Source organism: Sapajus apella, unplaced genomic scaffold (genome assembly GCF_009761245.1).
Source record: "Sapajus apella isolate SASKATOON/1434 unplaced genomic scaffold, GSC_monkey_1.0 scaffold37, whole genome shotgun sequence".
Taxonomy (NCBI): Eukaryota; Metazoa; Chordata; class Mammalia; order Primates; family Cebidae; genus Sapajus; species Sapajus apella.
The window spans coordinates 21,951,135-21,965,247 of NW_022436977.1; the positions used below are offsets into that span (position 1 = coordinate 21,951,135).

Genomic DNA, 14,113 nt, shown 5'->3' on the forward strand with positions numbered 1-14,113 from the left:
TGATTGTCCAATACTCTGAAATGAGTAAAATATTCTATTAGACATAGTAATGAAAAAAGAAACTTGTGGTTTTAATCAGTAGAAATAAAAAACGATTTGGCAACATCTTTATGTTTGCATAGGACAAGATGACCTGCATCATCACTTGCCTTTAGTGTATATTTTGTTCTGCTTTTAATCCAAGGGTCTGGACATGACAGACAATAGAGACACCTGCTGTTTTTAAAAGAATGTTAAGGGGCTGTGGCACTTCCTGAACAAGAAGAAACAGATTCTACAGCAACAGTTCCAAGATTGAATATAGGATTAATCATTTACCTTTCTATATTCTTAATCAGCTTTAATGACAATGCCACTTGAGTGAAGAAAAGGAATTAAAGTAAAATGAAGTTCATAATTCATTGCATTCTTTCCATCCATGGCAGACCCCTGGGGGTCATTGTGATTCTTAAGTAGAAAGGACATTAGATGTGGGGCATATGAGAGATCTGAATTTTGGTTTTGTCACTAATTAGTTTTATAACCTTAGGAAAACTGTTTAGCTGTTTTAATGGATTTACTCTACTGTACATTGGTGGGCAAAGATGTCGGAGAGGCGCTTAACCTTAAGGTTTTCGTTCACCAAAGCGGCTGACACAATCAACACTAAATAGAAACACATTTTGCACAGCGTCCTTGCTCCGCCCTCCTCGCTTTTCTTTGGAAGTCTTTATGACCTCCAGTATACTCTTGCTAAGCATCTCATACTGGTCTTCACCGGGGCTACTCATTGAATCTTTAGCTAGCGGTGTTTCACAAAGGGAATGAAATCTTGTTCTTGGGTTGTGAAATCGTAAGGACACTACGGTCTCCAGGCTGACAATCGTTTATGGAAGTGCCCATTTCCTTTCCTCGTCACACCTAAGGCCCTTCCCGGGTCCCACAAAGATGATTAGCTTCATGTTAGGCGGTTCTGGGGACTGCGCCAATTTGCAGGATCCTGGCAGCGCTGGTGCTGAGGAAAAGGATGGATCCTTAAGGCTTGCAGGGCCTCACGATTTGGGCCCTTCATCGCGACTTCCTCAGTGTGTAATTTCGTATCGTGACAAAGCATTTTCGATTTTATTCCGAAAAGCCCAACCCTGGGGTCACAACCACGCCTCTATAACCAATTTAACTGTTGAGCTAAGAGAACACCTACATGCGCCGACTACTTGTCTCGGAAGCCCTACTTCTCTCCTCGGGACAGGCGGCGAGTTGAGGCTGTAGCTGGAACTACGAATCCCAGAATTCCTATGCGCATGCGCGCTGCCATTGTGATGCTCCTTTCCCGGTAACTCGCCCTCTCAGGCAAACCTGAAGATAGCGGCAATACTCCGGTGGGGGGCGGAGATGGTTTCTGCCCCACTCTCCGCCCCCTTCGTGATAGGCAATGGGACTAGCCAACCGACGCTGCGAGTTCGGAAAGCACTCTCCAATCAGCACCTGCAGCGGAGAGGTGGGCGTGCACGCTGGCAGGGCAGGTGGGCTAGGCTGTGTCGGGTTACGAGGGGGGAGAATAACGTCGGGTCGGGTCAGCGGGCTCTGCAGTAGTCGCCGCAGCGGCGATGGGAGCGGTGGGGACGAGGCGGCGGCGGCGGCGGCAGGAGGGGGAGCAGGTGCTGGCACAAGAGCAGAGGCTGGGGGGAGCCGGCAGCAGCAGTAGCAGCAGCCGTCGCCGCCGCCAGTAAACGCGGACCGTACCCTAAGGGACTACCCAGCCGGCCGGCCCTGGAAGCCGCGCTCGGGTCCCGCCGCAGTCGGCGGCGGGGGATGGGCAGGCAGTGGCGGTCCCGTCCGCCGAGGGTTAATCCCCTCCAGTACCGGTCCTAAGCTGGACCAGAGCCCTCCGCCAGAACCCCCGCGTCCGCCACGGCCCAGGTAGGACACACCCCCCGAGCCCCCAGGGCGCCGCCCTCCCCAGTGACCGAGTCTGCTGAGGAGGGGAAGGGTACCGGGGACTCTCAGGTCGCTGCAAGTTCCGGTCTCGTGCCAGACCCCGTCACTCTCCACCCCGGAGATCGTTCTGGTTCTGTCCCATTTCCCCGGAGGCTGTCGCCCCGCTTTGCCCGGGGCTTTGGGTGTCTTCACTGAACTTGGAGGGTCACGGAGCTTCGTTCTGCGTCTGTCTCTGGGTGACCCACATATCACTTGTACTCATGCCACTTCTGGTAGGAGCACCGAACACGGATTCCTAGGAAATCTGAGCGCTTGTTTCCCACCCCGCCTCCCCAACTATAATGGAAAGGAACATGGAACTGTAGAATCTGTTTGCTGTGTTGTAACGACAGTGAAGGCCGCGACTTTCTTGTACTTAGGGTGCTGAAGTAATGACCTGAGGGATTTGCTTGTCATTTGCTTTGACAGAGATGATGTTGACACCCTGGGATGCTGTGGGAGGGACAAAAGACCCGCGTATATGTTCTGTCAAGCCAGAGAAGTAAATAATCCATTGGAATGCTTTATCCTACAGCGAAGTTAATTTTGTTTCCGTCGGGGCTACGGTAGAGGTAAAAATGACATTGAGTTGTACTTTGCTTTGAATTAAAGTTGATGGGTAGCAGCAATCCTGGTATCAACTCTTCTCTCCCATCGCTTTAGAAATTGTTCTTTGTGTGAACATTAAAGAGGACAGTTTTATTATACCCTTTTATTAATATGAAGATGTTTTGTTATTCAGTAGAAATTGAGTTTCTGTGTGTGTAGGAGGGTCATGAATGGGCACATGCAGACACACATACACACACACAGAGGGAGGATCCGCTGAGTGTGTTTTGTTACAATGTTTGGTTCTGAGCCATTGATAACAGTTGCATTGGTATCTAAATCCTGATTTGCCACAATATACCAAAGATATGTTGCCTGTATTTTTGGCTAAATGGAATAGAATAACGTTCATTTGGGGGTAGAAAGGGGAAATGATTTTAACTTATCGAGGGAATTGAATGCTAAGTATTGCTGCTTTCTTTCCTTTTTTTTTTTTTTTAAATAAAGAAGCAGTAATGATGACAAATACAGCTTAATATGACTAATCTTGAGGCATTTATCTGAAGTCAAAAACTGTTTCAAATAATGTGTGTGGTATATTGTGATCTATGCAAATTGAAGACATATTGAAGGAAATCTTTGATTTAGAAGCTTATGTTTTCCAGTATGATAACATTTTATCATGACACCGAAAGGGACATTTGAAACATGATTATAAAGGAAAGTTTCTCTAACATTTTTCTTTTATTATAGAATGTTAGGAAATGTTTTTTCCCTCTTCCAGTTTTGGATATACAAGAAATGAAAGTCCATAACTTCATTAATTTAATATATAATACCAAGTTGATGCAAATTTGTACATTGGTAGGGTGCTGACTGAGAATGATATATCTTGCTCATTATCTTGTACTATGGTTAATACATAATTTAGTAAATTATTGCATTATATATGACTTCAGATTTTTGGGTCTTCTTTTGACTTTACTGATTATTTTAATACTTCAGGAAATCTTCACGAGGTTAGACCTCATTTGCTTTAGCAAATTGAACTCAATTATGTGGGGCTTCAAATATCTTTAAAGGTAATACTAGAAGGGAAGTTTGTATAAGTTAGACAATTTTGAGGGCCTTTTACATCTAAAAAGTGCACTAAAATTATGGCAGCGATAAGTTACTGGTTTTTTAAAGTAAATGAATATTACAAATCGGAGTTAGCTGTGATCATGGAATTTAAATTTCACTTTGGTGGGGGGCAGCCAGTTTTTTATATGCTTTATAACTTTAAAAAGTAACATATATCCAGATGACTGCTTGATTACAACTGGTAAGAGACTCTGAGCCAGAACCACCTACCTAAGACATTTTCAAGTTCTAATCCTCAGAAACTGTGTGAGATAAGAAATGTTTGTTGCTTTAAAAAAAAAACAAAAAAAAAGCTTATGCCTGTAATCTCAGCACTTTGGGAGGCCAAGGCAGGAGAGTCACTTGAGCCCAGGAGTTTGAGACCAGTCTAGGCAACATAGGGAGATTCTGTCTCTACAAACAAACAAACAAACAAACAAAAAAACCAAAATTTGGCTGGGCATGGTGGCTCACACATACAGTTCTAGCTGCTAGGGAGGCTGAGGGGGAGAATCAGAGGTTGAGGCTGCTGTGAGCTGTAATCACTCCACTGCACTCCAACCTGGGTGATAGAGCAAGACCCCATCTTAAAAAAAAAGTGTGTGTATATATATAGATAGATAGATAGATAGATCTCTGACAAAGGAAAGTGTTTATGATCATTATTGAAGTAGTGGAGACTGTGTTGATCAGCAAAATAAAAGTCTGAGAATTATGGAAAATATAGCTTACTTCTTTGCCCACTTAAAAAAAAGCTCTTATAGGAAATATTCTTTTATAAATATATAGCAAACAGTCTTTTCAATTTGAGGTTATGCTACTCAAAATTACTGTAGTCATGTATTCATTTTTTTTGTTCTTATTGAGGTTTTTGAGAGACACTGAAAATATAGCTGGAGCTATTTGTTTATTTGATTAGTAATATTGCAACATACCTTCAACATTGGATTTTTTAAATTAAATACATTTTATTCAGTTTTATTTCCTAGTCTTTTTTTTTTTTTTTTCTGTCATCCAGCACATTGTAAACAATGTGTGGTAGTGGAATTTTTTTTTTCCCGAGGCTTCAGTGGATAGAACCTTTTATGCTGAAAATACTGAATGCTTTCAAGTTAAATATTGTACTTCTATATTTGGTGAAAGAGCCTTTAAGTTCATATGAAAAAATTCGGTGTTTGGAACTAAGTTTTGAGCCTAAGGACAACACACGTTACTACTCAAAACAGTTTCTGCCTCTTTAAAATCTGGTGATCCTTGATTATAGGTTTACAATACAGATTGAAATTATATTATTACATAATATGAATGTCAGTTTTGCTAGAAAATTTCATCTTTTTAGTAGGTGATTTTTAAGTAGACTTCTTAGTATAATTTCATTAATGTCATATGACTTTATTCTTTTTTTTTTTTTTTTTTTTTTAGATGGGGTTTTCGCTTTTTTTCCCCAGGCTGGAGTGCAATGGCGCGATCTCGGCTCACCGCAACCTCCGCCTCCTGGGTTCAGGCAATTCTCCTGCCCCAGCCTCCTGAGTCGCTGGGATTACAGGCACGCACCACCATGCCCAGCTAATTTTTTGTAGTTTTAGTAGAGACGGGGTTTCACCATGTTGACCAGGATGGTCTCGATCTCTTGACCTCGTGATCCACCCGCCTCGGCCTCCCACGGTGCTGGGATTACAGGTTTGAGCCACCGCGCCCGGCCTGACTTTATTCTTGATACTTAAGTGAACATATAGTACTTACAAACTTTTGTGAACATTTTGGATTTTTTTTTCTTTTTTTTAAATTTTGTATATATAATCCTTGGTGTTTTAGAATGTTTATAGCTGTTTTTTATTATATTATTGGAATTTGCTTTCACTTCAATTAGAGTAAAGCTTCCCAATGTAAAAAACTAAATGTCCTTTGAAAAGAATCTGGGATGTACTAGTGTCTCCTAAAGAGCGGAAGTTAGGGCTGGGTGTGGTGGCTCACGCCTGTAATCCCAGCACTTTGGGAGGCCAAGGCAGATGGATCACAAGGTCAGGAGTTGGAGACCAGCCTGGCCAATATGGTGAAACCCCTTCTCTACTAAAAACACAACAATTGGCCAGCTGTGGTGGTGTGTGCCTGTAGTCCCAGGTACTCTGGAGGCTGAGGCAGGAGAATTGCTTGAACTTGGGAGGTGGAGGTTGCTGTGAACCCAGATTGCACCACTGCATTCCAGCCTGGGTGACAGAGCAAGACTCCATCTCAAAAAAAAAAAAAGAGTAGAAGTTAATAAATAGCTTCTTGGCTTCCTTTGGTAAGCTATGGAGACTTAACCATGTTTTCAGAAACTTTTTTTTAACAGAGAATTAACATCTTTATTGAAAGTAAGAATCAGCATTTAAAAATGTTTGAATTAGAAAACATATTTGCCATTATATTTGTTTTTACTGAAACCACATCTCAACTAAAAATAGAAAAATTATCCAAGTGTAGTGGCACATGCCTGTAATCCCAGCTACTCAGGAGGCTGAGGCAGGACAATTTCTTGAACCTAGCAGACGAAGGTTGCAGTGAGCCAAGAATTTCATCACTGCCCTCCAGCCTGGGTGACAGAGCGAGACTGTGTCTCAAAAACAAAAGCAAAAAAACAGTTTTTGATGACCAATAAAGCAAAGGTGTGGGGGGCAGAAATAGGAAACAAATGAATAACCAAAGAAAAAAATATGAGCCTTGCCTTTCATGAAATTTGATTTAAGAAAAATCATCTAGAAGCTAAATTATATGGTAGATAATAAACTAGATTGGGACTTATTTCTGTTGGACTTCCCTAGCATTTAAAATATTCTACATATCCGAGGCAAAAGTCAGTTCTTTTTTTAACTTCCTTAATTCTATAAATAAAGGCATTATCATTCAGTCATACAGGATCAAAACACACGCAGACACTCTCTCTGTCTTTTGTTTTTTATTTTTTATTTTTGCTCCCTATTTCCCATGGTTCTACTCACACAAAACCTCTGCTTTTTTTCTGTTTTTTTTTTTTTTTTTTTTTTGAGACAGGGTCTTGCTATGTTGCCCATGCTGGAGTGCCATGATCATAGGTCACTGCAGCCTTGACCTCCTGGGCTCAGGCAGTCCTCCCACCTTAGCCTCTTGGGTAGCTGGGACTATAGACATGTGCCACCACACCTGGCTAATTTTTAAAATGTTTGTATAGGTGAGGGTCCCATTGTGTTGCCCAGGCTGGTCTTGAACTCCTGAGTTCAAGCGATCCTCCCACCTGAGCTTCCCAAAGTGCTGGAATTACAGGCATGAGCCACAATGCCTAGCCCTCTGCATTTTATTTCCACTGCTACCACCTTACCTCAGTCTTCTCTGAAACTTTGAACTACTATAATCGTCCCCATCTGAGAGGCATATATTCCAAGATCCCCATTGGGTGCCTAAAACCTCTGATAGCACTTACTGCTATAGATAACTATGTTTTTTCTATACATACATAGCTATGATAAAGTTTGTAAATTAAGCATAGTAAGGGAGTAACAACAGTAGCTAATAATAAAATAGAACAGTTATAATATGCTAGCATCACTACTCTTGTGTTTTAGGGCCATTATTAAGTAAAATAAGAGTTAGTTACTTGAACACAAGCACTTTCATACTGAGACAGTGATCTAACAACCCAGATGGCTACTAAGTGACAAACAGTAGGGCAGCATAGACAGTGCAGATACATGCTGGACAAAGGGATGGTTCACATCCTAGGTGCAACAGAGCTGAACAACTTGAGATTTCATCACCATACTCAAAACAATGTACAATTTAAAACTTATGAATTGTTTATTTCTGGAATTCTCCGTTTAAAAATTTTGGACTGTGGTTGACCATGGGTAACTGAAACTGCAGAAAGTGAAACCATGGATAAGGGGGATTACTGTATTACAGTGGCTTCATTCATTAAACACTTGTCAAGCGTGTACCATGTTACTGTGCTACGGGTTAGAGATTTAACAGTGAACAAGACAAATAATCTACTTACTTTTGGAGCTTACAAATAGTGGAAGCAGGCATTTGCAGAAGGAATTACAAGTGTTCCAAGTATTGTGAAGGGAAGATGTAGACATGAGCATTTAACAGACCTAACAGTCAAGAGGTAGGTTCAGGGAAGAAGTTTCTGTTTCATCAACCACAGTTCATTCTACATACTTCACCAGATTCAGAGGCTAGTGGATATATTATCCCTGTAGTTAGTTAAATAATTAAATAAATAATGAAAAAAATGTTTTTAAATTTAAAAGGCTATTTGAAATTAAATATCCACACAACCCCTGAAACAGCTTTAGACAAGTTCTTTCAGAACACAAGAACACTTGGAAGAGTTTTGTCCTTAAGAGTCCCCTGTCCCTCCAATATGGGTTTCTACTTTGCGTTGTACCAAGCCTCAATTGCTTGAATACTGACAGAGTTCTTATGTTATGTTTTACACTCTTTGTTTGAACCATGAGAAGTTAGGACTGTATTACCAGAAGCCAGAGTACAAGCCATGGTTGTAAGAAGGAGGTGTTTCAAGTAGGTGGTTAGAGTGTCTCTGTAGCTAGGGTCCAGTAGGTTATAGGTGATTAATTCAATGTACGGATGATTAGGATATAATATGTTAGGATATAATTCATTAATATACAAGTAATTAGAATTTCTTTATAAGTTTTAAAAATACATTTATAAATCAGGAAAAAATATACATATGATATGCTGGCACTCAGTTTTTGGTTTGGAAAATAAGATTAGTATAACCATTACCTCTTAAATTAACATATTCTCACTAAACAAATAAATATAATCAACCCCTAATAGTTTTTAAAAAAGAATATAAACTGGTTTTTTGTTTTGTTTTGTTTTGTTTTGTCTTGTTTTTGAGATGGAGTCTCACTCAGCTGCCTACGCCTGCAGTGCAGTGGCACGATCTCAGCTCACTGTGATTCTCCCGTCTCAGCCTCCCGAGTATCTGGGATTACAGGCATCCACCATCATGCCCAGCTAAATTTTTGTATTTTTATAGAGATGGGGTTTCATCATGTTGGCCAGACTGGTCTTGAACTTCTGACCTCAAGTGATTCACCTGCCTCGGCCTCCCAAAGTGCAGGGATTACAGGCATGAGCCACTGTGCCTGGCCAGTTTTAATATTTTTAAAAAAGGAAGTTAAGGTCGGGCATGGTGACTGACACCTATAATTCCAGCACTTTGGAAGGCCGAGGTGGGCAGATAATGAGGTCAGGAATTCGAGGCCAGCTTGGTGAATATAGTGAAACTCTGTCTCTACTAAAAAATTCAAAACTTAGCCAGGCGTGGTGGTGCATGCCTGTAATCTCAGCTACTGGGGAGGCTGAGACAGGAGAATCGCTGGAAACCAAGGACAGAGGTTGCAGTGTGCCAAGATTGTGCCACAGAGGGAGACTCCATCTCAAAAAAAAAAAAAAAAAAAAAAAGGAAGTTAATATACTTAAAATGTTATTGCAATGAAGATACTTTCTGAAAAGGTTCTGTTTTGATTTTTCTTTGTCTTAGTGGGAAGATCATAGATATAATGCTTTGCTTGGTTGATTTGGTTATAGTAGATTTTACCCCAGGAATGATTTTGTTTACCGAAGGAATGTTTAGTGTTTTCCTTAACAATCTGACCATGTAGGTTACACTGTACTTCCTATAAGGGAAGAATTTGTTCATGTGTTGTTAGTACGTAGCCAGGGAGAGGAAAACTAGGTTGTTTACACTTTTATTCTGTTGTCAGTAATTGTAACCATACTGACCTGTAAAGCTTCTCTTAACTTTTGATAGGTATTTTACTTAGATTTATTGAGCTCAGAGAGATTTCACGTTGCCAGAAGTATAATTTACCTTCCCTGAAAGTTTATAAGGAACAGTTGAAGTGTGAGTGCTGAATAAACTTACTTTCTCTTCTTTTGCCATCAGCAAATTGGGTTATTTACAAATCTTCATTTTTTTTTTTTTTACTACTCTTCAGAGGAGCTCTTGCTAAAATCTATGGGATAAAAACAAGACCAAAATCCCATTGGGTTCATTCTATCCTTGCACCTTATTTCTGTTGCTTATTAGTATATTAAATGCCTTGAAAAATTTAGCCGGTATGTACTCTTTTTAAACTCGTGTAGAAACAAAAACACATGATCTTGTTTTGTTTTTAAAATGCAGCAATTTAGATACTTTTTTTTTGAGATGGAGTTTTGCTCTTGTCACTCAGGCTAGAGTGCAATGGCGTAGTCTTGGCGGACTACAACCTCCACCTCCTGGGTTAAAGCAATTCTCCTTCTTCAGCCTCTTGAGTAGCTGGAACTATAGGTGTGTGTGCTACATGCCTGGCTAATTTTTTGCATTTTTAGTAGAGATGGAGTTTCATCATGTTGGCAAGGATGGTCTCGAACTCCTTACCTCAGGTGATCCACCCACCTTGGCCTCCCCAAGTTCTGGGGTTACAGGTGTGAGCCACTGGGCCTGGCCAAAGAGTAGAATCTTATATAAACTATATGACATTTATAGAACTGTGGTGCTATTTGGTGAGTTATCTAGTTTCCCTCCCAAATGTAGGAGAAATTTGTTACTTTCGCCTGAGAGGTAATAGTGATAGTAATAGTCTTATAAATGGATCCTTTTTTTCCTATGTCATCCTCCTGCTCCTGAAGGGCTGCCTTCAGGCCCACTCTGCGCCGCCATGCCGACTCAAACAGAATGAAGTCCATCCTCTTCCTAGTAGTTTGAACTCAGTTTACCTTTCAGGCCTATGTATTCTTTCTCCTTGTAAGGTTTTTGCAGTTTGAACTCAGTTTACCTTTCAGGCCTATGTATTCTTTGTCCTTATAAGCACCCTTTCTCCTTATAAGCACCCTTTTCACATAGACCAAGCTTGTCCAACCTGCAGCCATGGGCCGTATGCGGCCCAGGACAGTTTTGAATGTGGCCCAAAACAAATTTGTAAACTTTTAAAACACATTATGAGATTTTGTGGGATGTGTGTGTGTGTGTGTTTACTCATCAGCTATCATTAGTTTTAGCATATTTTGTGTGTGGTCCAAGACAATTCTTCTAATGTGACCCAGAGAAGCCAAAGGATTGGACACCTCTGATGTAGACAAATCTTATTTATTTTCCCATGCACTTGTACGTTATGCTTATTTCCTCTTCTGTGCCTTTGCTTACCTCCTTAGTTAACTTTGGCCTTGAAACAAAGCACCCCAAAATTTAGAGGCCAAAACAGTAATTATTTATTAGTTAATTGTTCTGTGATTTGGCACTTTAGGCTCAGCTGAATAGTACTTTTTTTGGGGGTCTTGTTTGTTCTCATTTATATGAGGCAAATGACAAGCTTGAGTTTCTTCTCATGAGTTAGGTCTCTAAAAGTAGCAGAGTGGGGTGAGTCCAGTGTATAAGTGCTTTTCCAGATTCTGGGTCATGTTTTCTAATGTCCCATTGGCCAAAACAAGTCTCATGGCCAACCCCAGTTTCAGAGAAGGAGAAAGGAACCAAAGGAACAATCTACCTCTTTTGTTAGAGACAAGGTCTTGCTATATTGCCCAGGCTAAATTTAAACTACTGGGCTCAGGCAGTCTTCCTGCCTCAGCCTTTCTAGTGGCTGGGATTATAGGCATGTGCCTCGGTGCCCATCACAATCCTACCTCTCGATGGGGTATGTATCAAGGGTTCATTGCAAAGGGAGGCATGTGCAGGAATGGGAGAAATGTGTGGCTATTTTACAATTGGCCAGACCTCATCTACAAAGTGAATCCACCTCTTGTAAGAAACTTTGTATGACAATCCTAGCTAGTGCTAACCTTCCCTGTTCGGATTTTTTTGTATGCATTTAGGCCTTACAAATTGATGTAAGTTAACTTCTTATATTTTTTACCTTTTTTTTTTTTTTTTTTGAGGCGGAGTTTCACTCTTGTCACCTAGACTGGAGTGCAATTCTCAATCTTGGCTCACTGCAACCTCAACCTCCTGGATTCAAGAGATTCTCCTATCTCAACCTCCTGAGTAGCTGGGATTACAGGTGCCCGCCACCATTCCTGGCTAATTTTTGTATTTTTAGTAGAGACAGGGTTTCACCATATTGGTCAGGCCGGTCTTGAACTCCTGAAATCAGGTGTTCCTTTTGGTAGGCCCGCCTCGGCCTCCCGAAGTGCTGGAATTACAGGCGTGAGCCACCATGCCTGGCTGAGTAGATGACCTTGACCTCAAGAAATTTGTACTCTCTTAGGAAGACATAAATTGTGTGTGTACTTCTAAGGTTGTTTCTTTACTCCCAACCTATATTTCTGCTTCATGCTCAACTCACAGATTAACTGACTTTTTTTTTTTTTTTAATTGCATAGGTAGGATACTCTTCTGCTGTCTCACGGTGCTAGATTATTGTTGCCTAATCTATGTCTAGCTTTCTCTGTTTCTGGTTTATATAACTATTTTCTGTTACTGTTCTTTTTATAAGATGCATTAATCATGGAGTATATAAAACATATATGTGTAGTTTAAGGAATAATTATAAATCCTGTGTTCAAGAAATAAAACATTGCCAGCATCTCAGAATCTTGTTTCTGATCTCACCTGCCTTTTTGTTTTGTTTTTTGTTTGAGATGGGATCTCCCTGTGTTGGTTAGGCTGATCTCAAACTTCTGGGCTCAAGTGATCCTCAGCCTCCCTAATAGTAGCTGTGATTACTACAGGTGTAAGCTGCCAGGCTTTCACCTGCCGTCTTTACCTCAGGGATATCCATTCTTATGAGACTTGTGATTATAATGTTTTTCTTCTCTTTATAGACTTGCTATCTATATTTGCATCTCCATTTAACATAGTTTAGTTTTGTTTATTTTTGGACTTTATGTAAAAGGGCTCATATTGTGTATGTTATTTTGCCTTGCTTAATTTTTTTCAGTGTTGTTTGAGGGATTCATTGATGTAGTTCAGTGTAGCAATATTTTCTTTTTAGTGTAGTTTTTGTGGTAAGTGGAATAATGGCCCCACAAAATGTTCATGTCCTAATCCCCAACACACGAATATGTTAACTTATGGGGCAGAAGATACTTTGCAGATAAGATTAAATTAAGGCTCTTGAGAGAGGAAGATTGTTCTTGATTATCTGGGTGGGTCCAATATAATCACAAGGGGGTGCTTATAAGAGGGAGGCGTATACTTCGTCAGAGAGAGATGTGACAGTGGAAGCAAGGGTCAGGGAGAGATCTGAAGATGCTATACTACTGACTTTGAAGGTGGGAGATGAGACCGTAAACCAAATAATTCAGGCAAGCCAGTCCTGGTGGTGCACTTAATTCCCAGCTATTTGCAAGGCGAGGCAGGAGGATCACTTCGGTGCAGGACTTAGAGACTGTAGTGTGTAACAGTTGAGGCTGTGATTAGCTAGCTGCTGCATTCTAGCCTGGAGAACATAGTGAGACTCTGACTCTAAAAAAATAATTCAGGTGGCTTCTAGAAGCTAGAAAAGGCAATACAATAAATTCTTTCTAGAACTTTAGCCCAGTAGAAGCTCAGACTTCTGACCTCTTGAGCTCTTTGATTATAAATTTGTGTTGTTTTTGTCACTAAATTTGTCATATTTGTTTGGCAGCAGTAGGAAGCTGCTGTATGAATATATATACTGGATGAATATACTGTAATTTATCCATTCTTCTCTTGCTGGACATTTGTGTTGTTTGCAGTTTTTAGCATTTATGGACAATGTGACTGTGAACATTCTTGCACCTGTTTGCTGGTGTGCATGGGGAAAAAAGTATTTCTAGGATATGTACCTAGTAAAGGAGTTGCTGAGTCACAGGGTATGCATATCTTCAGCTTTCTTTTATAATACAATACAATACTGTTTTCAAAGTACATTCCCTTAGCATGCACACTGGATGATTAGCAAACAACAACAACAAAGTATATTCCTACTAGAGTTGTACAGAAGTCCTTACTTTTTAATTTAGGTATTTTCTTCTTTGATATTAACTATCATAATGCTTCCTTTATATGGATGAGTACTCAAAATTTGCTGCAAGTTAAACACATTTGAGAACTAATTTATACTTTTTTTTTTTTTGAGACAGGGTCTTGTTCTGTCACCCAGGCTGGAATGCAGTGGCACAATCCTGGCTCACTGCAGCTTTGAACTCCTAGGCTCCAGTTATCCTCTTGCTTAAGCCTTCTGAATAGCTAGGATTATAGACACATGCCACCACACCTGATTTAATTTTTTAAATTTTGTACAGATGGCATCTTGCTATGTCGCCTAGGCTGGTCTTGAACTCGTGGCCTCAGGCAGTTTTCCCATCTCAGTGTCCCAAATTGCTGGGATTGCAGGTCTGAGCCACCTCACCTGGCCTAATCTGTGCTTTTGCCAGTCCAGAAATAGTAGGTGGCATTGGTTTATTTTATTTTATTTTATTTTATTTATTTATTTTTTTGAGATGGAGTTTCGCTCTTGTTGCCTAGGCTGGAGTGCAATGGCGCAATCTC

General features: G+C 40.5%; 1 protein-coding gene across 2 annotated transcripts in view; it reads left to right on the forward strand.

The window, feature by feature from the left end:
* Nucleotides 1-1,509: 1,509 nt before the first annotated feature.
* TTBK2 (tau tubulin kinase 2) overlaps nt 1,510-14,113 on the forward strand; it is a 171,867-nt gene continuing 159,263 nt past the window's right edge. Inside the window, exon 1 of one of the 2 annotated variants that reach the window (XM_032297734.1) lies at nt 1,510-1,899. The gene's annotated coding sequence lies outside the window, so the exon portion shown is untranslated. The other variant, XM_032297735.1, reaches the window with a different exon arrangement.